At 34.9% G+C, this 27,837-nt stretch overlaps 1 non-coding gene across 1 annotated transcript; it reads right to left on the reverse strand.

Moving 5' to 3' along the window:
- Positions 1-7,429: 7,429 nt before the first annotated feature.
- LOC127199752 (U7 small nuclear RNA) lies at positions 7,430-7,490 on the reverse strand. The gene has a single exon (XR_007832010.1). It is a non-coding gene; the product is annotated as a U7 small nuclear RNA (small nuclear RNA).
- Positions 7,491-27,837: the final 20,347 nt, after the last annotated feature.

Below are 27,837 nucleotides of genomic sequence, written 5' to 3' on the forward strand. Positions count from 1 at the left end.
CTGTACCCTCCACTTATTAATTTGATTATTTGGTTTCTTGGTGCTTAATTTTTTTGTGTTCTTTATATGTTTTGGATATTGGCCTTCTCTGATGTAGGATTGATGAAGATCTTATCCCAATTTGCAGGTTGCTGTTTTGTTCTATTAACCCTTTGGCTTACAGAAGGATTTCAGTTTCATGAGGTCCTGTTTATTAATTGTTGATTTTAGAGCTTGAAAGGTTGATGTTCTGATCCGGAAGTTAATTCCTATGCTAATCAGTTCAAGGCTAATACCCATTTTCTCTTCTAATAGGTTTAATGTATCTGGCTTTATGTTGAGGTCTCTGATCCACTTGGACTTGAGTTTTGTGCAGGGTGATAAATATAAATCCATTTGCATTTTCTCCATGTAGACATTCAGTTAGTCCAATATTTTTGTTGAAGATGTTATCATTTTCCATTGTATAGTTTTGGCTTCATTGTCAAAAATCAAGTGTCCATAGATGCACTGATTTATTTCTTTGTCTTCAACATGATTCCATTGATCTACCAGTCTGCTGCTATGCCAATACCAAGTATTTTTTATTACTATTTCTCTTCAGTACAGCTTGAAATCAGGGATAGATATACCTCCAAAAGTTCTGTTATTGTACAGTACTGTTTTATCTATTCTGTTTTTTTCCCCTTATAAAGTTTAGAATTGTTTTGGTATTTTGTTGAGGATTGCATCAAATCTGTAGATTGCTTTTGATAAGCTGGCTATTTTTACTATGTAAACCCATGAACTTGACAGATAGTTCCATCTTCTAAAACCACCTTTTAAAATCTTCCTTAATATTTTCTCCAGATGCTAGAAGTTCATGTCTTATAGGTCTTTCACTCACTTGGTTAGAGTTGCACAATGATACTTTATATTATTAGTGGCTATTGTGAAGGGCGTTGCACCTTAATTTCCTTCTAAGCCCTTTTGTTGCTTGTATACAAAAGGGCTACTGATTTATTTTAACTTAATTTTTTCCAGCCACTTTTTTGAGGATGTTTATCAGCTAAAGGATTTCACTTGTAGAATTTTTGGTGTCACTTATGTATACTATCGTATGATCTGGGACTAGTGATACTTTGACTTCCTGCTTTCCAATTTGTATCCCCTTGATTTCTGGGCTGTTTAAATAACCTCAAAGAAATCACATGAAGCTTTGAAAGCAGGGCACTCTCACTGTGACTAAAGAGCTGTGGCATCGGTCAGAGAGGATCGTAAGGTGGCAAGTGTGTGGACAGCTGCTGTTGAACAGGGGCAACAAAAAATAATTATATAAAATGAGACCTTCCAGGAAATATGACCACACAGCAGCTGACAGTTGGCATGGAAAAAGAGGCTTCATTCCTCTAAGTACCAAGAGAAAGGACATTCATCTCTCTCTGGGTGGCCCAGAAGTATAACCTCAACCTTCTGAAAAGATCATTTCTTTGCTGACAACTGGATTCCTACTCTAAGAAGAGGATAGACTGTGCCAGGCTTCATGTGGATTTCTGATCTGTACGGCTGTGAGAGAGTAAACAGGTGTGCTCTCCAGCTGCTAATGTTGTAGAAGGTTGTTATTCAGCAGCAAAATCCAGCCCATTCTGTTGAAAACCAAGGACAGAATTGTTTCCTTTGACTAGAAATAATGATATTAATCTAACTTAAGCTTTTACTTAATTGAATTTTCCCTGGTAAACCTTGTTTGCAATAAATTTGAAAAATGCTGAAATCGAGTAAGCAATATATAATAAATATTAAAAATAAATTATCTTCTAGTATTGAAAAAGTGAAGTTAATATTATATGATCCATGTATGATTAGCCTTAATTTTAGTAAAGATGTATTCATACCATCCATTTTTTATTTCTAATACTGTGGCATATTTGTGTGTACTTTTATGGTTAACTAAAACTTATTTGTAACAGGCATATATGCAAACACTTTTCTTCTTAGATGCTTTATTAGTTGGTGTGTAGTTTCCTTCTCTATTGCTGTGATAAACACAGTGCAAAAAGCAACCTGGAGATGAAAGAATTTATTTTACTTTACAGGTTATAATCCAAATCCAAGCTAAACCAGGATAGGAGCTTAAGGCAGGGACTCAGAAGCAGGAACTGAAGCGCAGGCCATGAAGGAGTATTTCTGCTTACTGGCTTCCCTTCCTTAGCTTGCTCACCTTGCACTTTATACAGCACTGTCCCACCTACCCAAGGTTTATGAGAGCAGATGAACTCCTGAGTGGATGTGTATTATTGACAATGGTACAGACACATCAAATACCTCAGCAGCTGAGATGCACGCAAATGGAAATGTCTTCCTCCAGTACAACTATGAATCTTCATGGACTGATCTTTAGATAAGACCAATGTATCAAAAGCACCTGCTATATTTATTGATTCTAATGCATAGACAGATGTTCATGTGTCTGTTGTTTCTCCTTTCCAGTGTTGTTATTCCATTAACCCCAAACCTTTCAAGTACAGCCACACGGCAGCATCACTACCAGTATCCTGGGTAATCTTATGTCATTCAGCAACAGAGCAAAATCTCCATAAACGTGTACATAATTTCATCTGATGGAGGCAGCACATGAAATCGAAATGCCTTCATTATAGGTTTGTCCATGCTTATCTCAAGTTGACAAAACAACAATAGGTAATAACTGATATAGTGGCATATATTTTGATGCATTTGTAAAAAATATACTAAAGGTATGATCTAGATTCTGACACTTAAAGAAAATTAACAATAAGAAATCAACGGAGATATAGGTAACTCCCCAAATCCTCATTTTTGTAATGGAATAACATTATATTGTCCACATGATATATAAAGGAGAATATATAAAAGTAAACAAATAGAGATGGTTTTTGTGCAGCAAGGAAGGGCCATTTATTTTTGTTCTCAATTTATTTTAAAGCCAGGCAACAAAACTATTGTAAAAGTTGGAGAGAAGAAGGCATATTTTTGGAAAAGTTAACAAAATAAGGAGGTAAGGGAAAGGACAGGCTGGCCAGAATTCTAGGATACTGGTTGCATTTGTGGGTAAAATTGTGTGTTGTAAATACTATTTGAATTGAAGGCCATTGCTCCATTACTTGCATATGTAGATGACCATAGGAAAATACATAGCAAGAAATTATGATTGAAGGATAATAAACATGGGACACACTGTCATCAACAGGACCTGGGAACTACTCAGTTGTTTAATAATAATGGCCACTAGAAGTCACACTGTCTGGATTTTTCCTTTGTTGCTTTGCATTTATTAAACACATTACCTCATTTAACAGTGAATATAATGATCTCAATAAGTGTATGTGCAGAGAAAGATGAGCCAGAACCAATATCCTGATGCTTTAAGAATGTCCAATTACTGAGTCAGTATTTAGCCGAGCCAGAAATGAGGCAGTAACAAAATGAAAGATAAAAAAATGGCATTTCTCTTCACGGACACTACAAAATCATGATTTCTGTGATGAAGTCGTGATATTTAACATATTTCAACGTTTAAAACTTTGGCGATGATATCATTCAATTTCCCTATTTAATGCCCATATAAGTAAGACGGAGTGCAGTTCATTCAGTACACCTGTATATTTTCCCTTAAAGTAAAATATTTGAAACTAATTTTGATATCAAAGGACCCATAAGAACTTTTTGCACGACTATTGTAATGCTGAATTTATCAGCTATAGAACCTGTCAGTAGACATTGAACAAGATCTGCTTTTGTCAGTTAAATGTCTGGTTTCTTTGTCACAGATAAGGCAAATTTGCATGTGTAACAAATATTGAGTGCCCCTGAGAAGGTTTCCAAGCCAAACATTGGAAACTGACTAGTTCTGAGTGATTTTGAAATAGTGTTGCTTAAGTTGTTTACAGATTTATCCTCTGAATTTAATAAAATAATAATAATAATAATAATAATAATAATAATAATAATAATAATAATAATAATACACTGTTTAGTTGAATAAAAGCCAAATATTTATAAAGAAGAATTAGGAAAGACTGAAATTCCTTGATGCAATTCCTTCCAAAAATATGTATGTAAAAGCATCAGAACATATTAATGTAAACACTTTTGTGAAGGGAGCAAGAATAGCAAGGCCCATGCAGCACAAACAATTGCTCTAAGCACAATGAAGGAAGGAGTCTCGAGCAACAGAGGTCACTGTGTAATTTATTAACTGAGAAGAAAGCATGAATTGGGAGGTAGACCCCACAGAGATCTGTGAGATTGGCAACGGCAGACACTTCAATAAGAGATAAACACAAACAGATGAATTGGAATCTGGCTTCTAAGTCTTGTAACTATGCAAAAACTAGCAGTCTCATATCTATTTTAAACAAAATAGAGCACACTAACAAAATGTTTTGGCAAAATTGAAGCAACAAAATAATAAATTAGTTTCAGAGTATGAAAAATGTGTGATCCAAACTTCACAATGTTAGAAGTCCTCTTTGTTCATGTCCAATTTTGTGTTAATCTACCAAAATAGTTGATTATATTTTTTAATACTAAAGAAATGTTGGCTGCTTAGTAAAATTTTCACAAATACACACAATTCCTGGTTATATATCTTTTAAATCTTCCTTTTACCCATGGAGATGACAGAAGTATGTCACAAAATCATAACAATAAGAACATACATGGGAATTAATGATAGCTCAGCAGGTATGGGGCCTGCAGTCATCTGTGACCACATAAATTTAATCCATGGCATTCATGTGGTGATAGGAAAGAACTGATTGCTTCAAGTTGCGCAGTGAATGTCATATGTGTACCATGGCACAAGCATGATGCGACACACCCCAAACACACAAATAAATAAATAAGCAAACAAATAAATAAATAATAAATAAATGTAAATACAGAAGAAGAAACATTTGATAAAATGACTCTGAAAAAGAGGCAGTCAATTAACAGGATCCAATAAAACATAGAAATCCAAACAAAAAGAGAAAAAATAATTACAATAAGCACAACAAAAGCTTAGTATAGTATATATAATGTCTTAATTAGCTTTACTATTTCTGTGATGAAAAATCATAACCAAAATCAATATGGAGAGAAGAAGGTTTATTTCACTCATGGTTTCATATTACAGTTGCTCACCAAGGGCAGCGAGGACAGGAACTAAAGCAGGACAAGGAAGCAGAGGCAGGAGCTGACACTGAGGCCATGGGGGGTGCTGTCTACTGATTGCTCCCCATGCCTTGCTCAGCTTGCTTTCCTATGTGATCTTCTGACCAGGAACCCATGGGTGGCACCATGTATAGTGGGCTGGGGGGGTCCCAGATCACTCGCCCACAGCCTTGTCTAAAGCGTGATCTTATGAGGTCATTTTCTCAATTGTGGTTTCCTCCTCTCAGATGACTCCACCCTCTGTGAAGTTAAATAAAGGTATTCAGCACATACAGCAATCATTTCCCTCTGTGCTTGGAGTGAAACAGAAGGGGAAAACTTGTTTCCTATTGGAAGTAGGAACTGTAGATTAACTGGAAAATAAAATTCTTCCTTGAACAGAAGATGTATAAAACTACAACAATTGTGCACTGGCTGCTCAGACCCCAGGTTCAAACCAGTATTTTCAGGACAGACACATATCTCCTTATTTTTCTAAAAGTGTACTGCTACAATCTCCAGCTGCTGTTCTTTCAAGGTGAAGTGTGAAGCCAGACTGGCTTGTAAAGGTGTCTAAATGCAGATCCTCCTAAATATTTTTGATTTTCTATTTTTGAGCTTTTACAGTTGTGTCACTCACACCTGGTTGTCAGCAAATATTTTTAGCATTTCAACTTTGCTTAGGCCTTTTAAGATGACTCTGGTTTTCATAAATACCACAGTTGTTCATTTATGGTCATTATGCTTTGCAAAGGAAAGAAATAGCTAGTGAGTCCATTTGGGTGCATTACCTGGGTCTCTAAGTGCGCATCTACTGCAGCAGTGCAGTTTAGTCCCTGTGCATATCTTACTGTTGCTTATGAGCAGCACAATGTTTAAAGTAAATTAAGCCTGCATAAAAGCATGAATATTAGCTTTTGTCTTTTCTCCCCTAAGTCTGTGACTTGTAGTAGCCATGGGTTTCTCCACTCCTTTCACTTTGTTATTACCTTCACCAGATGTTTAGACAATTTATTTGTCCTTGTCCCAGATTTTTGAAGAACATCAAATGCCCACAAAATTCTGTATCTAAAGAGGTTATTCAATAATTTTCCTCAAGCAATAAAAAGTCTAAATCACAGTACTTCTGGAAAAAATGTATAGGCCGAGATTTAAACAGAGATTTATCCCATTTCATCTGAAAAAGATAAGTGTTTAATACAGACTCCTCTGTTTATTGCCAGAATTGTATGCCTTTTAAAATATTTTTCTGCTTATTAATTAGTTATATCTCTCCTTCATGTGAAATCTGGTGGATTATTTTCATATCAAGAATTTATTTCTATTCAGTGATCTGTTTACACATACAACATATGTTATAATAAGACAATAATTCAGTGCATCCTAGAGCCCATATAGTTTTCTATTACCTCTATAGCTCCATATGAATATTCATCTCAAACAGAACAGTTCTCTATAAAATATAAATATTTTGGGTAGCAATGTTCATATATAATGGATACTAAATAGTTGGAGACCAACAACAAAAATACAAGCAACAACAACAGAAACCAAAGAAACTTATAATAATAAAAAAACCCTGAAAAGTTAAATAATGATACAACATATTGTTACAAAGATGTGATTTAGAAATTTGAAAGAAAATTATGCATACTATGAGCAAATAAGGAAATGTATATAGGAAACCAGGGCAAAGGTACCTGTGATAGAATTTACTTAAGGTAAAGGTACTGATTAAATATTAAATTGCTGAAGAAAGTTATAAATAGGGATACAATATTTATATTTTCTCAAAGTATTTTCCATAAGTACTTACCATGCTAAAAATAACTTGCGTTATTGTGAACTCACTTCATTTAAAAGAGCTATATGTGCTATGCAACCATCACCATATGACATATTTAAATTGATCAGTACCTGAAAAAAAAGGGCACAAACCTTGTGTACTATGCTTCACAATAATGTGTGTCTTTTATCTAATCATAAGAGTGGTAGCAACAACAAAACCAAATTCTAACAGATATTTACTGATCACTAATCAGAGCAATCAAGGTTATGAAAAATTGAAAAACATGTGTACTACAAATAGAATGAAATAAACCAAGAAAAGTTAATGTACTATGCCAGTGAGTTTTCAAATAGTACAACAATGCTTCAAGGGGCTGATAGAATCCAACCAAGATCAGTGTTTTAGTTAAGAATATAACAACACGCCACACAGAAAAGGTTGCCAAGCATGTGATGGAAGACAACTCTTTTCTATTTTATTTACAAGTACATTATAATTTTTTGGGGGAAGGGTTTTCCGACAAAGTCAGAAAACCAGCTAGACAAATTCAAAAAGAGTTGTAACACTTAGTACTGTATAAATTTAAGACTATACACACATGTAGTCAACATATATTGGGTGTGTTCTATAAAGAATTTGAGCAACTGTGTATACATAGTTCATGAGGGACAGAAAAGATTGCAGACTTTGGCAAATGAATTTAACTTTTTTTGGCAAATGAATGATCTAAATAAATGTCTAGACAGCATAGGAGAGATCTGACCGAAACCAACTTGATTAGAGGCTTGCAAGAAATCAACAGTGAATAATTACATGGACATTGGAAACTTCTGACACCTCTAAATTTTTTTTTATTAATTTATTCTAGTTACATCTCAATGGTTAATATCCCATCCTTTGTATCCTCCCATTCTTCCCTCCCTCCCATTTCCCCTTATTCCCCTCCCCTATGACTGTTCCTGAGGGGGACCTCCTCCCCCTGTATATGCTCATAGGATATCAAGTCTCTTCTTGGTAACCTCCTATCCTTCCTCTGAGTGGCACCAGATCTCCCCCTCCAGGGGACATGGTCAAATGTGAGGCACCAGAGTACGTCAGAAGGTCATATACCACTCTCCACTCAACGTTGGAGAATGTTCTGACCATTGGCTAGATCTGGGTAGAGGTTTAAAGTTTACTGTCTGTATTGTCCTTGGCTGGTGCCTTAGTTTGAGCGGGACCCCTGGACCCAAATCTGCCTATCATAATGTTCTACTTGTAGGTTTCTAGTACCCTCCAGAAATTTAAAATATTAATTCAGCATTTGTAGTTGACTTAAAACTATTCAAAGTTCAAATTTCTTTTTGAATTTGTTAGGTTAGATTGCTTTTAAGATTGGTCAACTCATGTATATTCTCAAAGATAAGAGGATAGATTCACTTACTTTATTTTCCTTATTCATTTGATTTGTAAGATTGAGGTGCTCTTCCAGAGGTCCTGAGTTCAATTCCCAGCAACCACCTGGTGGCTCACAACCATCTATAATAAGATCTAGTGCCCTCTTCTGATGTGCAGGTGTATATGCAGGCAGAACACTGTGTATGTAATAAACAAATAATGTTAAAAATTACAATAAATAAAATTAAAAAACGGTGAGTGGAAAAAAAAAAAAGATTGAGGATGATAACCCGTGATATTTGTACCTTAGTACATGGCGTCGATTACAACAATGAAGTGTGGGGGAACTTGTGTTCTCTTTTGTTATTTTGTCACAATGAGGTCATAGCAAAAAATGACCTCCATGAAGGATAGAGCATCTCAATAGACAGAGATTTTGCTGACACTTACACATTGCACCTCTTAGATTCTTGAAAGTGCTTGTACTTATAAATTGTCCAATCACAGTCTTATTTTTTCTAGCATATCAGATAGGCTTAAACAATGTGTTTGAAAGTTAACCTTTTTTGATTGGAGCTAATATTATGAATTCTAAATGTAACACCAAAGTAAACAAAATTAAAAAGTACAAAAAAAAAAAAAAAAAAAAAAAAAAAAGCTGGCTCTGGTGGCTCAGGCCGGAAGGACATGGGAGAATAGCAAAATAAAAGGATACAGATGGTCCTAGAAATCTAAAAGTAGAACAATATGATAGGCAGATTTGGGCCCAGGGGTCCTGCTCAAACTAAGGCACCAGCCAAGGACAATACAGGAGGTAAACTTTAAACCCCTTCCCAGATCTAGCCAATGGTCAGAATATTCTCCACAGTTGAGTGGAGAGTGTGATACGACTTTCTTACGTACTCTGGTGCCTCACATTTGACCATGTCTCCTGGAGGGGGAGACCTGGTGGCACTCAGAGGAAGGACAGCAAGTAGCCAAGAAGAGACTTGATACCCTATGAGAATATACAGGGGGACGTAATCCCCCTCAGGAACAGTCATAGGGGAGGGGAATAATGGGAAAATGGGGGGGGGGAAGGAATAGGAGGATACAAGGGATGGGATAAACATTGAGATGTAACAAGAATAAATTAATAAAAAAAATTAAAAAAAAGTACAAATAATTATTAAAAATAATAAAGTACTGTTAAAATTGTTAAAGATAATGGAAAATATAGAATGCAGGTGATTTCATTACAAAAAATTAGTATAGCAGAAATTATTCAAAGAAGTATACATATTAATAGTCAATGAAGAACACTGAAGTATTAAACTCAATATTATATATTTATGAAAGAAAAATGAAAATAAATGTTGCTCAGTAAAATTTAATTTTAATATATTATAGATGGATAAATAGATAAGTATGTAGATGATAGGTAGATGACAGATAGATAGATGATAGATAGATAGATAGATAGATAGATAGATAGATAGATAGGTAGGTAGGTAGAAGGATAACTGGTAGATTGATTGGGCAGGCAAAATGGCTCAGCAGATACATGAGTTGTTCACAGGCCTGATGACCTGAGATTTATTCCTGGATACAAAATATTGGCAAGAGAGAACTGTATTGTACTGAACCCTGAATTTGTGCTGTGTTGCAATATGAATGTTCCTCACACACACAGACACACACACACACATACACACACAAATTAAAATGAATAATAAATAAATTAGATTTAAAAATTTAATGTGATATAGAAAATGAAATATTAAAATCATTGAAATACTATGGAATGAATGTTTCCTTATCCATAGTAATGTTAAGAAATACGACTTAAGACCAACAGCTATTACTAGTGATAAAGAACAAATTTCCTCTAATGCTTTAGATGTACAATGTCCACCAAAGGTTTATACACCCTGGTATTTCTTCCCCAGTAGCAATGCTATGATAGAAAGTTGTGTAATTTTTGAGTATCAGTGCCTTGTTGGAGTAAGGCAGTTGTTGTTGAGTGGATCTTTTTTTTTTTTGATTAAAAAAAATTTACTTGAAAACTGTTAGATAATATTTCAGAATGTGTAGTATTTCATATAGTCTGTATCAACATATGTAGGCTTGATCACAGAGACAATCAGAGTAACCTAAGATTTTAAAGGAATTGTCTCTAGCAGTAGGTCATGGCACCAGCCATACTCACCCACTGAGCAGTCAGAGCTCTCACTGCACTGAGAGCCTATCATGTACAAGGGGATCAAAGAGAGGGAACCAGCATCCTGACACAGTAGTATTTCTTTTTCTTCTCTTTTCTTTCTATTATTTACATATACATTTATATTGTTATACATATATACAATGAACTACCTGCAGCAAGAAGAACCACTACTCAGGTAATTAATTTTATTCCTTCTAAGTCTCTGATGGGGCTGAAGACCAGCTAGGTTAGCTTTACAAGTAAGGTTAATTGTTTAGGAGTTTAGATGTTCTTACATCTAGATAGATGTTTTAAGTTGACAGAGATGAGATATGATAGATGTTGATTTACACTCAGAATTTTTGACACACAAAGATAGGAAAGATGTTTTCTTCAGGATTGCCAAATACAAATAGGCAAAACACTATGAATGTAATATTTATATAGTTCTTGATTGCTTATATCCTGAGCCCAGTTACAGTGTTTCTGTTTACTGATCCTCTTAGACATGAGAGAATTTATCCCGTCATACCTTCCCTATAACAGACTGTATCAATTCAAACTCTAAGCCAAAAATCAATTTTTTGTTCTTCGAGTTGTTTTTTAAAATTATTTTGTCACAACAACTGGAAAAGTAACTAATAAATTGTAAGAATATCAAAGGAAAAATTAATGAAGATCCAGTAAAATTTAATCTGCATTTCTCCCTAGGAGACAGTGATTCTAAACCAGTGGGTCCTTCTGCTTTCATGGGTGTCTCCTAAGACTATTGGAAATACCAGCGATTTATATTATGATTCATAACAGTAGCAAAAATTACAGTCATGAAATAGTAATAAAAATAATTTTACGGTTGTGGGTCACCACAACATTAGTAAATGTTTTAAAGTATCCCAGTATAAGAATATTGTCCTTTTCAAACACCTTATTATATTTATTGTAGGGAAGATTATAGGCCACTACTAGCTTTCTAGAATGTGCATGTTCCTTATATTATTGAGCTTCATTATCCAATAGAGTTAAGTAAAGTAAGATTTACAAATTATTTTAGATTTATTTCATTATTGACTTTAAGAGGAAAGTTTTTTTTTTCAGCTGTCTATATCTGAGATCACAGCTCAAAAGAGTAGAAAATCTTAAATTTTAAAAAGGTATGCCAGTTAAATATACATATTAGAGCTGGGCTGTGGTGGTGCACACCTTTAATTCCAGCACTTGGGAGGCAGATGGATCGCTCTGAGTTCAAGGCCTGTCTGGTCTACAAAGCGAGTCCAGAAGAGCCAAGGCTACACAGAGAAAACCTGTTTCAAAAAAAAAAAAAAAAACAAAAAAAAAAAAACAAAAAAAAAACCAAAAACCAAAAACACAAAACAACAACAACAAAAAAACACAAACAAAAAATAAAAACACATTTGGTACTAAAGAAATTAGCAACATCTTGGAAATATTTGAATACTTTTACAATGGTAAACTACACTATTCCTGAACTATAATGACATTTTTACCTTGATTTATTCAAAGACTAAGAAAAAAGGAAGTTATCTTGTTCAACTCACAAATAATGGGAGCTATAAATACTGGGATCCTTTGTAGTATGTAGTTATATATAATTTCTGGTAGGAAATATTAACTTTAAATTCAAATATAATCAAAGTCTGCTTAATTTTTAAATAATTGAGCACCTATATAGTGGTAGCCACTAAGGTAAAAGTCTAGGCGTCCAAAGGCCTTTTGGCTAAAGACTCACTTTCCTACAACACCAACTGTATTAGCCCACTCCAATAGTAAATGTTATTTTAGAAATGTAGTGCCGCTTTCTACAAAAGGATGATATAGCTGAAAAAGTAGGAACCCTGACTACACTAAAAAGGTTACACGTATATTAATAAATAGATATTCTCATAGAACACTCCTAGTTAGAAGCTTAAATTGGCTAGGGAACTTTTTAAGGTTAGGCTCCAGGATTTCATGAATGAAGGAGGTAAGCAAATAATCCTATTTCTTAAAAAAAATTAACCCTAGGTAGTACCTTTATTCACTCATAGAATGAAAAAAGGTAAACATGGTATGGGACTGACTTCAAACGCTCACCCATGGGGAAGAGGGTTAGGGTATAATAAGAAGCTTTTGTTGCATTTCGATTAAAATATAAAGCCAAAAATTTGATAGCCGTAATATAGTTAATATTTCAGACTACAGCAGCTCTGCAGAGACTAGACATGTGAACACCAGAGCCCGAAGACACTATGAGAATTGTCTTTGTGTTTGTGATGAGGAAAATGTTTGCGAGGGGATTAAACGGTTTACAAAATGTGTATTAGTTCAATGTAAGCAACATCTTGTATCTATAGTCTTCATAGTTTGCTAATAAGTTGGATATAGAATACGTAAAAACTGAAAACGTCAGAGACTACAAGAAGTTTGGTCTGAGTACTGCTTAGCAGGTGGCGGGGGAGAGATGGCTGCTGATCTGATTATCAGTAGAGTCCAAGCCTGACAGAAGTTGCTATCTCAGAAGACACATTCCTGTGGACAGTTTTATTAGAGTGAAGCTGAATTCACAGATGGGTGTACGTGAGATGACTGACGCACGGTGAGACTACTGTCCAATTGGAAGGTGTCCACACTCCAGAGAGACAGCTTAAGGTTGGTGCATTGGACCTGCGTAGAAAAAGCAAAGAGAAAATTGATTTTAGGGATATATTTGAACAAAACTTACTATATTCTCTTGTTATAATGTAATGTACGCAGAGGTTAGCAGGGGCTAAGATTTCAGCTGTAACCAGTTGCACTGTACGTCATGGCAGAAAATCAGGCCAGGTTCTGTTTTGTTTTGTTTTGAGATCATGGTGGCTAAAGGAACTGTTTGTATATTAGCTTTAGATAACTGTAGCAGTAGTAAAGAGAGATGAAGCCAAAGTAATCTTTTAAAGCCTTATTCAGTGTTATTCACATGCATGAGTGTTTTCTTGACCCATAATGAAAATATTCTGACACAGAGAGTGCCATGTCAATGTAAGTGAAAATTAAAAGAAACAAATACAGCGAAAATCTTACAGGTAGAATAAACATATTTAAACTAATATATTTAATGTGATCAAAATGATAGTGGCAATTGTCTGACAGAAGAATGAAGGCAGAAAACATAAACTCATAAAACTCAAATAGAACTTTGGGGGGAAAAAAGACCATCGTAATATAAGAATGTAACATTTATATAATTCCTGACTCTGTCATAGCTCTTCTAGCTATAGGTAATCTATTGTATATGTGTGAAATCATATAAATGTACATGTAAAAATAAAATAAAATAAGAAATAATTAGGTTCTGATGAAGTTGTAGCAATGTAACAACTTAGAGGAAATCTCTGTTGCTAATAATGGATTTCCTAATAGAGATCTGGTTCATTGGTTAAGACCAGATAGCTTAGGTTTACAACTAAGCTTAGCTGTTAGGAGCTGAGATGTTTTTAGGCCTAGACAGATATTTTAAGTTGATAATGATGAGATATGACAGATATTGATTTACATTCAGAATTTTAGACACACCAAGATAGGAAAGATGTTTTCTTCAAGGCTGTCAAATATAGATAGACCTAACAGTAGGGATGTAACATTTATATAATTCCTGATTGTTTCATGGTTCTTCTTACTGTAGGTAGTTTACTGTACATATGTGGAATAATATAAATGTACATGTAAAAAATAAAAAATTAATAAAAATGAACACTCACTGGTCTTGGAGAAGAATTTCCCCAGAACTCATTGTGGGCTACATACAAAACTTCATATGATCTTACACCCTGTTCTGGCCTCTGTGAGCATCTACAAAGAAGTGGCATGCAGAGGCACTGACACGTACATATGTACATGAGCAAAAATATAATGTTTAAAAACCTATTTCCTGGCTGGGCATGGTGCCACAAACCTGTAATCCCTGCACATGGGAGATAAAGTCAGGCAGACTGCTGTGATTTCCAGGCAAGCCTGGTCTACAAAGCAAGTCCAGAACAACCAAGGCTACTCACAGAAATCAACAAACAAACAATCTAGTCCTCTAACATGTCATATGCATATACTCTGAAGAATATAAATTTGAAACATATCTGTTGTAAGAATGTAGTCTACATTATTTTAAAAATTATTACAATGAAAACAGAAAATATGCAAATTTGTAAACATTTTAAAGTGGTGTTTTCTAGTTAGCTTGGGTGTATTCACACGTTAATGCACCTATTCATTCACCCAAATGATAAAAGTATACTAAATGTTTGCACAGTGACAACTGAAATATCAGTGCATCTTTCAGAATGTATCCTTGCCAAACTTTAATTAAGTGCTATGTATTTAAATCCTTAAGATAAACATTAAAAGGAAACTGTGCTCACAGTGAACACAAAATCCAAACAAATGCACAGTAAAGAGACAAATGAAAAAAATATATAATAAAATAAATAAAAAAGCAAGTGAAATAATCAAATAAGTTATTCAAGATAGTTCTGTGCTATGAGTTATTTACATAATGACACTTAATAGTACATTGATATGGGAATAAATCTAAGTAGAATGAAAATATTAATGGTACATAATAACAACAGAAATCGTGAGAAAATGATGCTTACATAACCTAGTGGCTACTCTCCACACCTTCATGGTAAAATCTTACTTTGCAGACACTGCATGTGAGTTACAGAACATGGAGAAATCAAGTGAGCACTGGCCTGGCAGCTTCATCTTCACTAGATGGCTTTGTAATGGTGTACATGCTCCTGAAATAAAAGAGTAACCGTTAGTCTGATCCAGCTTTCTCCCGGTAATCTGCAATAATGGCTCATTGAAAAGGCATGCCAACTAGTGCAAAGTAGAATCAGAATTATGTGTATGATCATGTATAGCTTCCCTGTAGAAGGGGTGTGTAACTTAAGTCTCAACCCAAGCTGAGGAGCTACCAGCAGTTGTCATATTCTCGGAGAAAGTCAATTTTCTGTAAGCGCATAGCCCCTGGTAAGTCAATCACACTCTAGAGGAAGGCCACATCCAGGAATATAAGGACAGTGCAAATAGAACTTGAGTTTAAAAACATGGGCACATACACATACACACACAAAACAAACAAACAAAACAAAAAACAACCCATTGGCACAAATTTGGATAGTTAGAAAACAGGGGTATATATGGAAAAGAGGAGGGAGACTATAACAAAACATGTTATGTGGAATTCTTATATAACCAATATGTGTGTGTGCATGAAAATAAGTAAGCTGATATGATAGAAAACAATTTGACATCATTATCTACCATTACTAAACAAATGTATAATTTATTGCAGTCACTTTACTCCAAGATAAGTACTCAACAGGAATGTACATATATGACCATAGACAGGAATATGTTCAAGAATGTGTATGTAAGATCTGTTTGTATTATCACCAAATTAGAAATATATATATATATATATATATATATATATATATATATATATATATATACATACATACACACACACACACACAGACACACACACACAAAATTGACCAGAGTAAACAATTATGTTATTCATACTAGACAAAATTCAGGAAGCAGTGAAATAAAGTATATATGCTTTTGCTGCTTTTGCTACATTAAGCTACTTAGAATTCATAAGCAAATAGGTTTACTTGTATCTATAAGCTTAAAAACAAGATAAAATAGTAAATGTGACAGTAAGCATGGCACTACTATCTTACACATACTATTGTACTATGAACTGAATAAAAGATATAGTGAAATATATTTTGAGGGTAATATAAAACAAAATAATACAATCTTAAAATAGTATTTCATGTAAATACATTTTTTTAAAGAGTTAACAATCTCTGCTGCATTCTTAGTAAAATGATTCTTACACTGGGGAATGGGAAGACCATGACAGACACTGTCACAGAGTTCAAGGCCTGGTGGCACTCAGAGGAAGGATAGTAGGCTACCAAGAAGAGACTTGATACCCTATGAGCATATACAGGGGGAAGAGGTCCCCCTCAGTAACAGTCATAGGGGAGGGGAGAAAGGGGAAAATGGGAGGGAGGGAGGAATGGGAAGATACAAGGGATGGGATAACCATTGAGATGTAATATGAATAGATTAATAAAAAAAGTTGGTTAAATGTACATTAATGCTAAAATAATGTATTAATATTGTATTTACATCTGCATTATACTATATATTTTGGTATTGATTCTGCGTATGTTACCATTCAAGCCATCACAGCTTCATCTTATTTTGCCTGTCTGCAGAAATCTAAAAATTATTACACATATATGACAGGCTTTGTACAATTAGGGAAGTGTTATAAACCAAGAATGGACCTAATGATGAGAGCAAAGGGTAACTGATGTGACACTTCCTGTAGCCTTGGACGCATAACTGCAAAGGAAATTGGCTCCAGCATGCACACAGATGCAGTGTTTAGCTCATTTTGGGGGACATTCACTTTGTGATTTCTTAGTTTTCTTTATACTAACTGAATTGAAAATTCTCCGCCACTTGCTTCATAAAAGCATAACAGTGTGAAATATTTATTTAAAAATTAATTTTAATGATAGTGGCAAAGGATTAGAGTGTATATGATTTCAATAAACTTAAAACTTATATTTACTGTTATTTATGTGTGTGTATCAGTGAATATGTGCACAGGGACCCAAATGCCAAAAGGGGACTATAGGTACAGATGTTTTTGACCCAATTCATGTGGGCAATGAGATCCAAACTCTGGTCCTCAGGGTAAAGTAATGAGCATCCTTAACCACAGAGCCAAACCACCAGTTACCTCTTTCTGGATAGCTGTTAAATGCTCAAGAAATACTAACACTGAAGACATGAGGATTGTTTTGAAAGCCATCTTTTTTTTTAACTTCTAAATTACTTCAGAATTTTATCTGAGCCCTAAATTTCCTAGAATATTCTGGGAATAATAAATATAGTTGGTAAATCATTTTATAAAAATGTATTGTTATCTCTTTAATTTAGTAATGTTTCCTTTTAGACAGTGGAAAAATAGTGTATAGTGTTCATTAGCAATTGTTTAAAATTCACTAAACATCCAGTGAAATTTTTCTAGCTCATTTTTCTTTTTATCTTGGATTTCTGACTCTACTTTTTCTAATTTTGTTACTGAACGATAGAAAATTTGTGTAACTTCTCTTACATCTATTAACCAGATTCCTTTTGAACACTTCAAACTAATCTTTTTCTATCATCCTAAGGTCAATCAGTCAGTCTCTTTGCCTCTGTCTCTGTTTCTCTCTGTCTCTTTCCCTCTATCTGTCTCTGTCTGTCTCTGTCTCTCTGTCTCTGTCTCTCTCTCTCCCCCATCCCCATCTTTTTTTCTTCTCTGTCTCCTCCAACTTCCCTCCTTCTGTGAATTTTGAGAAATGATTTTTTACTACGTAGCTGCATGTTGGGTACAAGTCATTATGTCGTCATATTGGACTTGAATTTGCAACAGCTCCCTTGCTCAGTAACTTCAGTTACTTGGATTACAGGTGTGAGGCACTATACTCACCTAGATAAGTCTTCTTTACAACCACAGGAAGTTACAAGCAAGTGACCACAAATTTGAATTAATTAAGTACGCACAAGGAGCTTCTCTGTGCATCTAAAATATTCGCCTGAGCATGCAATGTAGAGACACAGAGCATGGTACCACAGATCATTAGCACAGGTCAGTGGATGGGTGACAAACGGTGAAATGACTCTCCAGTGGGAGGTTCATAACCTTTGCCATTTGATTTGCTGTGACACCCTGTAATCACTGTTTTGACCCTATCAACGTGGCATAGTAGAATGCAGGATAGTGCAGAATGTGGAAAAGAGAAATGTGTTCTTCAGAATATACCACTTTTACATCCCTTAAATGAATAACAACAAAAAGTATCACATCACACGTAGTTTGACTGGCAGAATATTATTTTCCCCTCATATTTTATATAGCATAATGGCTCAGAACCCAAAGTTATTCTTTGGATCAGTTTCTCTATGAAACCAACATTTAAATTCATCCCAGGATTATCACACTGGGTATTTTAAATTCTAACACAGTGAGCTTTTGTTTAGACAAAGTGGCAAATGCAAATAATTTCAGGTAAAGAAATGCTCCCATATCACATGAGGATATATGCAAGAAAATGGAAAGATAGAATTAGAACATGCTGTTTCCTTGATTTGCGACTTGCCCTCAATTGCCCTTTATATCTGTGGTTTTGTTTAAATGCTTTACATAAATGTTCTAAGGTAGAAATTTCTATGGAAACTAAGTGATAATGTATCACTGAACAAGTAGTGTGTGCCTGCGTTTTGATTTTATTGGTATTACTCATTGATCATTAGGACTGTATCATGCGCATATTTTATGCTTTAGAACAAACAAGTATAATGGATAGATATTGTAATATGATTTAAATCCATTTTTTATAATGACAATATTAACTGTTAACATATAAATTGTATTACATTTTATAAATATCAGATAGTATGTTCAGGTATCTTGCTCCATTTATATGTTTTTAGCAAAATAATTTTTATGTATTATCCAATGAATTGTCCCACTTATTGTCAGTTTCTTGTGTGCCTTCTAGACTTGTATTTAGGTAAAATTTATCTCCAATGGAAGGAGAATTGTTTTAAGTCATATTATATACTGCAAGTTTTAAAAATATGTTTTCGTCTTACAAATCTAAAACTCTTTTATCCCTAAAAATTTGATATGACCCTGGTTCTGAGTATAAATTATTGCTTTTGGTTCTTTTAACATGCTTCATTTAATTACATTTCCTCAACTTGTTCGATTCAGCCTCTTTGAAGAAGGCATAGTATTCACTAGCTCTGGAATAGGCTTCTTTGGCACAAGTGTTAGGTGATATCAGACAGAAGAAGTCATGATCCTCCAGAAAAAAACATAAAGCAGCGTGGTGCACCAAAATCAATTAGCACAGGGGCACAGTTTTTAATCCATCAGCACTGAGATGATTCCTTCTTACTGTACTAGTTACATGCTCTTATGAAAGATAATTGCACACACGAGAATAGGATGACCAGCTGAATACAATAGGCCAAGTTGGTAATTGAGGTGAATAATTTGTGTAATAAAGTACATTTATTTAAGGGACTTGATTACCCATATTCATTATCTGCATGATGTGAAGTGCTCTACTTTCACTTCTTCTTTAACTAATGAGGACATCATTCTAACATAATTAAGATAATTAAAATGTCAAAATTATAATCCCTATATAATTTATTACTTTATGTTTATGGCTGGAATTATTTTTATTTTATAACAAATATTTTAGCCTCCTAAATACTTAATTTTAAAATATTTGATTGTGGTCTTTTAATATATTAGCTTGTATTTTTGTCTTATTTTTCTTTTTTATTCACTTTATGTGAATGATAACAAGCACATCAAAAAACAACAAGTATTCTATAAAGTTTTATAGTGGCCTTTCAGTCTTAAATTTTTATAGAGTAAATAATAAAAATTCTGAATAATACATCTTATACTGGTTAACAAATGATATGTGGTAAGTATTTGACTTTAGGAATCATTTGCATGTTGGGAAAATGCTTTAAAAGAAAGCATTTGTGTTTTTCAGTACAGAGGTATATGGCAACACCAAATAATGTCTGCAGCATTGACATGTTTTTTTTTTTTTTCTAAGTTCCAAAGACTGGGAATGAATCAGACTGTGGAGCTTTAACAAGGGGGCTCAGGACTGTGCTCACTGAGAGATTCTTTTAATTACACCATGACGTAGAATAGGACAGAGCCTTTTAGTTTGAAAGGCACTGCTCAGAATGAGATGAGTCACTGTGGATATAGATGATCATCCTTCCTCGACCTTATAATAAAATAGTATTACAGCTATGTGTCACCATGTCTACTAATTATTTCAGCTCTTAATATATACAATGCTTAATTAAATGTTAGTAACATCTCTATAAATGTTGGTGATATACTTATCACCTCTTTATAACCTAGAACACAATATAATAGATATTAAGACATCAAATCATTTAGAAACTCATGAAAAACAAAGCACACAGGAGTGAATTCAGGTAGAATTTCAAAAGTATTTAAAATATTTGCATATCTGTCACTAACATAAGTAAACATTAAGACTATCTCATGTGATCTTAAAAGATCTTTTATGAAGTTATATTACAGATTTTACTGAGTTCCCTTTGGTTTAAACATTTTGCATTATTTCTTAGTTATTTAATGATCTTGGCCTTTTATTTAACTTCAATAAGACTTAATTTGATCCAATATGTGAATATATTGGCATTAGTACATTCAAAGAGAAACAAAATTGAGATTATTTGTGTGTATGTGGGCAACAATTTTTACTTTAGTCAAGGCAACTTGTTCTGATCATATCTCTATTTTACCTTCACTTCAAATTCCAAGCAATAACAACAATTTAATGTAATTATAAAAGTCATTTTCTTCTTGATATATATGCATACAGTGTTTACAAATACTCAAATTGGAAATAAAAGGGAAAATAGACTCAAAACAACACTTAGTATATAGTTATATGCTATGTCTGCTAGCTATTCCAACTAAGTTGGAAATTGAACATGTTCGAATCTCACATTTCATACTAGTATAAAATATAAAAATAGAAAAATAAAAATAAACATGATTAAAATTACGATTTTATATGTGAGAACATTATTTTAATTAAAATGAAAAATACATTACAAATTTTAAAGTTACAAAGAACATTTAAAGATTTTATCTCCTTTTATAATCTTATGTTGTTTGGATTTTTGTTTTTATTTGTTTCATGTTATTGAAAATAACTCACTGATCATTTTAATTTTGTTTTATCTTATTTAGATGCCAATTCCTTATATTATCATAAGCTATAAACTTGAGGCAGATACTTTTTCACTTTATATTTAAGGCAAAATTAAGTTAATATGTTCATGATATTGGTTGTAAATTACTAAAGAACAGCAGTAGTCTGGGCTTTTTTCTAGTCTTTCTTCTATAGTGGTGGAGCAAAATGCATGCCCAATGAAAAGTAATAGTGAGAAAGGAGAGGGAACCGTGCTGTAGCTGCCTAAATTGTGAAATTTGAATAACAATAACTTGTGACAGAAGTAGCATAAAATGGACTCAAAGAGGTGTAGTCTTAAGAATTCTGAAAACATAGGCACAAAGAAACTGGAGGAATTCATCCCACATACAGCTTCTTCAAGATTGTTTAAAACCTTAGGCATTATAGAAACGTAGCCTGCCATCCTTTCTCTGTCTGTAACCCCTCATCTTAATTTCTTACCTGTGTCCATTTGCCTTTAAACCTAACCTAAACTCTCAGCCATCATAAAAAGCAGTGCCTGGCTTATTGGGGGAACCTAGCAGCTGGGACATATATTTTAACCTAGGCAAGACGCATTGCTTATCAGTTCACATGTCTTACTGCTTTAGGAATTCAAATAAACATTGAATAAGTTAATAAAAACACCAAAAAAGGTTGTTCAAAGCTAGACTAGTGAATTATTGATTAACAATGCAAACACTGAAAGAAATTAGGAAAACACAGTTAAAGACAAATTAACAACATAAATGAGCACTTCTGCTTCTAAATATGTATGGGAAGTAATTATATAAGTTAATATAGAAAATAAAGTTTAAATGTGTAGAATTATGGTCTTCCCTTCCTCCAAGGCTCACTGGACACTGGCGCCTGAGGCCAAAAGGGGCAGAAGCAATGAATGGGGTTTGCGTGGCCTTGAGTACAAAGGAGAAGACTTCCAGGAGTCAGCACCAGAGAGGCACCTCATTTTATTGTTTCAAGGGTAAGCTATATAAGGTCTTTAAGGGTTATGGGTGGGAAGGAGTGATTGTTCCTAACACAGTAACTAATTATCACAGGAGCACTGGCATGAAATGGGGCTCGTGTGCTGACTCATGTAGTTTTTGCAGGAGGCTCTGTGCAGGGTCATCTTTCCAGCAAGGTCAAACATCTGTGCCTAGAGATAAGGTCAGGCAGAGAAGAGAAAGTCCCACTAAGAAAGGGAATCCTCCGATTTGTGCCAAACCCAGAGAGCTATCCAGACATGGTGGACTGTGACCTTAACAGCAAGGTCTTCCAACATGGAATTGTGAGGGCCAAAATGTTTATTTCAGAAGAAAACTTTGTATTTAAACAATAGATCGTTTAGCGTACACTACTCCAAAATCTTTTTAAAATTATTATAATTTATTCGCATTACATCCTGATTGTAATTCCCTCCCCCTCTTATCTTCCTGTTCTCAGCCTCCCTCCCTTTGCTTCCCTATTCCCCTCCCCTAGATCTCAGACAGGTTAGGTTCTTCTATCCCACTATCCAACCACAGCCTATCAGGTTTAATTGGATAGCCTGCATCCCCTTCCTCTGTGTCTCCATAGGGCCTTTCCACCAAGGGGTGGTGATCAAATCTCAGCACTAGAGTTCTTGTCAGAGGAAGTCCCCCGCTCCTTGCCCCCTTCTCATGTGGAGAGTGAGCTGCTCATAGGCTACAGCTCAACAGGGGCTCTAGGTTCTCTGCCTGCAACGTCCTTGGTGCGTGCATCAGTTTGTGCCAGGCCCGCTGGGTCCAGTTTTGCCAACCTTGATAGTCTCCTTGCGGAGCTCCTGCTAATCCAAAATCTTATGGCTTTGTTTAACGCAAACTCTAACTCTAATTTTTATATTCAAAGAAAATGTGATAATCTACTTATCAGTGCCATTATCTTTAATAATCGGAGCACTTAGAAATTTGTTATATTCTCTGCTAAATGTAGCAACAGGAAATGTGATTATTTTCACTTTCCTATGGGGCTAGACGATGAGCTTCATATATTCAAGAAAATAATGTGATTTTTCTTCCCAGAAGGCCAGTTTTTCAAAAATACTTACTAGTCATTATTGACTATATGGGCTTTGAAGTTTTACATGCCATGCTTCTGAAGAAACTGTGAACAGTGTAAGTACTGCTTATGTGTACTTTCATATCAGCTTTAAATTTGTGTTGGTGACTTTGCCAATTGTCTTAATTGGCTCAGTCTTACTAAATAAAGGCAGTTACATTACCTTACTTCATTTCTTAAATTTGTTCATAGGTTAACATCATTTTCTTCAAAGGAAATTTGCAAATGCCCTTACACGGCTTATTCTATTAATTTAAGTGTCTGGAAGTCAAAAATTATGGAAATTAGGCCTTCATAAAATTGTATTTAGATAGCAATGCAAAGAGGCCTTGAAAATAACATTTTGCTTTTAATAATCTAATATTTGTACGGTTTTCCATATTTCTGCAGTGCATGTTATTAACTACGTACATAATTTTGTGGTTTGAATGTGAAGTCTGCCTTCCGGTCTTATGTATAGCAACTTTTAGTCGATATTGTTTGTAAAAACTGTGGTCTCTTCAGGAGAAAGTTGTGGCTGGTGGAAGCCTAGGGATATAATACCCATTTCTTTTCACTCTCTTAGTACTTGTTATGATGTGCAGCACATTCTCAAAGCAAAACTGAAATAAACATTTCCTTTCTTAAGTTGTTAATCAGATAATTTTTTCATAGTAACAACAAGTATAATTAACATAGAAAATTGGAGACAGCCCCTTGGCTGAATCTGCCATTTGGTTCTTAGGCCTTTGGAACAAAATGACTTGCTGAAGAAATGTGGGAGAGTTTGCAGTTGTGGCTTTTAGAGAGGCTAGCATGCTGAAATGCAGTTTAATGAGCCACTGTGATAGCAGCTTGGAAGACATGAATGCTGAGGTGATGAGTGGCAGCCCAGCTCAGGCGGTTGGCTTCAGAGGTAAATAAGGTCATTCTCAGGAAAAGACCTAAGCTGAAAGAAATGAAATCTATAAAATTTTACAACTTCTGACAGTGTTTTTGACATAGGGAAGTGATGAGGAAATAACTATATTTGTAAAGAAAATTACTCTAAAAGAGAAACTTCACCCCCTCCCCACTGGAATAATAAAGTTGTAGTGAAAATAAGTCTCAAACCATGGAACTCCATTTTGCAAAAATGTAAATTTCATTAACAGAACCTGAACAGAGAATATTACTGAAAGCAAGCAGAGTTAAAAACCATATAGTAAATGTTTTTTTCTAAGTCCTCATGGAAAGACAGTTGGAACTCTAACTGAAGGGACCAGCTTCTGTACCAAACAGAAAATAGAACATCCCACGGTAGTGGTGTACTGGCGTTATAGATGTCATAGATACTGCACTGAGGAGGTCACAGAGCCTTTTATTAAGGTCCAAGAAAACCTTCTGGGTCCACACATGTGTGGTAGAATGATGTCCTTTGAAGAAAGCCTTGAGTGGTCATTGATTGGAATGGGATAAATGTAAAATAAGTTGTAATGATGATTCATGAATAGTGCTGTGTCACCTATGGATTAGTCCATTACAGAATGCTGTCATCATGGAGGAAGGTCTGCCAAAGGGAATATGAACTCTAGGGAACAGATATGAGAGTGCTGAGTATCCCAAGTCCATTGATTTCATGGCCATTCTATCACAGACCTCAGACTCCACACATGGAAGTAAAAGGACTTGCCGTTCACTCTGTTAGGATCCTCCCTTTTTGAATGGGTTGTTTTCTTTGTGTTGTTGTTGTTGTTGTGAGACATCCTGCCATTAAGGACAAGACTTTGACACTTTATATATGTTGGATATTAGCACTTTGTCAGAGGCAGTGTTGGTGAAAATCTTTTCCCAGTCTGTAGGCTGTTGTTTTCTTCTGTTGACAGTGTCCTTTGCCTTACAGAAACATTTCAGTTTCATGAGGTCTTGATTATTAATTTTTCATCTTAGAGCCTGAGCTATTAATGTTCAAGAAGTTGCCTCCTGTGCCAATGAGTTCAAGGCTCTTCCCCACTTTCTCGTCTAACAGATTTAGTGTGTCTTATTTTATGTAGAGGTCTTTTGTTTCTGTTTGTTTGTTTATTGTTCTGAGATGGGGTTGTTTTTCTGTGTAGTCTTGCCTGTCCTGGACTCACTTTGTAGACCAGGATGGCTTCGAACTCACAATGATCCACATATCTCTGCCTCCAGAGTGCTGGGATTAAAGTTGTGTGCCACCATGACTGGCTTATGTAAAGGTCTTTAATCTAATTGGTATTTAGTTTTGTGCAGGATATAAATATGGACCTAATGGCATTTTTCTACATGTATCCATCCAGCATTTTTTGAAGATGCTATCTTTTTTCCATTGGACGGTTTTGGCTTCTTTGTCAACATCAAACATAAGTGTACAGATTTATTTCTGGGTCTTCAATTAAATTCCATTGATCAAATAGCCTATGTCTATGCCAGTACCATGCCAATTTTATACTGTTAGTCTATAGTACAGTTTGATATCAAGGATAGAGATTCCTTTGTAAGGTCTTTTAGTGAACAGAAATGTTGTAGCTATTCTAGGCTTTTTGCTTCTCCATATGAAGTTGAGTTTGATCTTTCTAGATCTATAAAGAATTGTGTACATTGCTTTGAGTCTATAGATTGCTTTTGGTAATATGGTCATTTTTACTATGTTGATCTTCTGGATATATGATCATGGGAGATTGTTCTATCTTTTGATCCCTTCTTCAATTTCTTTCTTAAGAGATTTGAAGTTTCTTTATATATACAAGTCTCTCATCTGCTTGGTTAGAATTACACCAAGATGCTTTATATTTTTGGGACTATTGTGAAGGATGTAGTTTCCCTAATTTCTTTCTCACCCATTTGATAATTGTATATGGGAGGGCTACTGATTTTTTTAAATTAATCTTGTGAATATCCAGTTTGCTAAAGGTATTTATCAGGATGTGAAGAAAGGGGAATACTTCTCAATTGTTGGTGAAAGTGCAAACTTGTACAAACACTTTGGAAATCAATCTAATGCTTTCTCGGAAAATTGGGAATAGTGCTAACTCAAGACATAGTTATACTTGTCCTGGGCATATACCTGAAAGACGATCCACCATACAACAAAGACATTGGCTCAACTGTGTTCATAGCAGCCTCATAATAGCCAGAATCTGGAAACAACCTAGCTGTCCCTCAACCAAAGAATGGATAAAGAAACTGTAGTACATTTACACACGGAATAGTACTCAGCTTTTAAAAACAAGAAAACCTTGAAATGTGCAGGCAAATTCATAGAACTAGAAATACTCATCCTGAGTGAGATAAACCAGACCCAGAAAGACATACATGGTATATACTCACATATAAGTAGATATTAGCCCAATATAGATGTCCTCTGACAGACTCTATCCAGTGGGCCATTGGGACAGAGAGATGCTGGGACTCACTGTTGGACTGAGTGGAGAGCTGAGAGTGGTATGGAAGAATAGGGATGATGCTAGGACACACTGTTCAGGAGCACCTCAAGGTTACCATCAAGGCTGGCAGCTCTGGACTGTGCAGAGGTAGCCTACACAAACTGTTGCACCTACCAAGGACAATGCATGCAGCAAACCTAGACCACCTGTTCAGATCTGGTCAATGGACAGCTCATTCTCCATGGTTGTGGGGAGAGTAGGGACTGCCTCTGACATGAACTCTGGTATCCCCGATTTGATCACTTCCCCTTGGTGGTGAGGACAGGCTGCATACAGAGGAAGTGGAAGCAGGCTATCAGGATGCGGCCTGATATTTGTGGCCATATGATGTGAGAGGAGGTCTAGGGGAGGTGAATAGGGAAGAAGAGAGGGAAGGACGATGGGAACAAGAAGATACAAGGGGATAACAGTCGGGGTGTAAGCTGAATAAATTATAATGAATTAAAATATAAACAAACAAACAAACAAATAAATAAAAGGACAGGACTTGGAGTTTTTTTAGCCTGGAGTGTTTGTGGCCTGATGTTTCTTCTGCTTCCTGGCTTTAGATAGTATGTGATTCTCTTCCTCTCAATTCTTTCATTGCTTTCTTCACTATGCACGACTTCTGCCCACCAAGTGGTAAGCAAAAATTAACCTTTTCCACTTCTTCTGCTTTTGTCACAGTAAGAAGAAAACTTTATCATGCAGTTAATTTTTGTATAACTAGAAAATTAAACTTATTTATGAGTTTTACCATTAATAGACACCTCTGTACTCATTATTCTAACAGAAGACAACTGTGATCTTTTTAATTCAGTTTTCATATTTCTTTTATAAATCTCTATCTAAAATGTATTCTATCACTCCCTTAAGGATCTTGATATTTGACGTTGTGACTGACCACTTATAAAGTCACTAACAGAGTTAGGTTCACACATTAACATATTTTCAGGATAATTTTAAAATGTACTTAATTTGGAATACTAGGAATTTACAAATGCTATTAAATTTTTA

Source organism: Acomys russatus, chromosome 15 (genome assembly GCF_903995435.1).
Source record: "Acomys russatus chromosome 15, mAcoRus1.1, whole genome shotgun sequence".
NCBI classification, from domain to species: domain Eukaryota; kingdom Metazoa; phylum Chordata; class Mammalia; order Rodentia; family Muridae; genus Acomys; species Acomys russatus.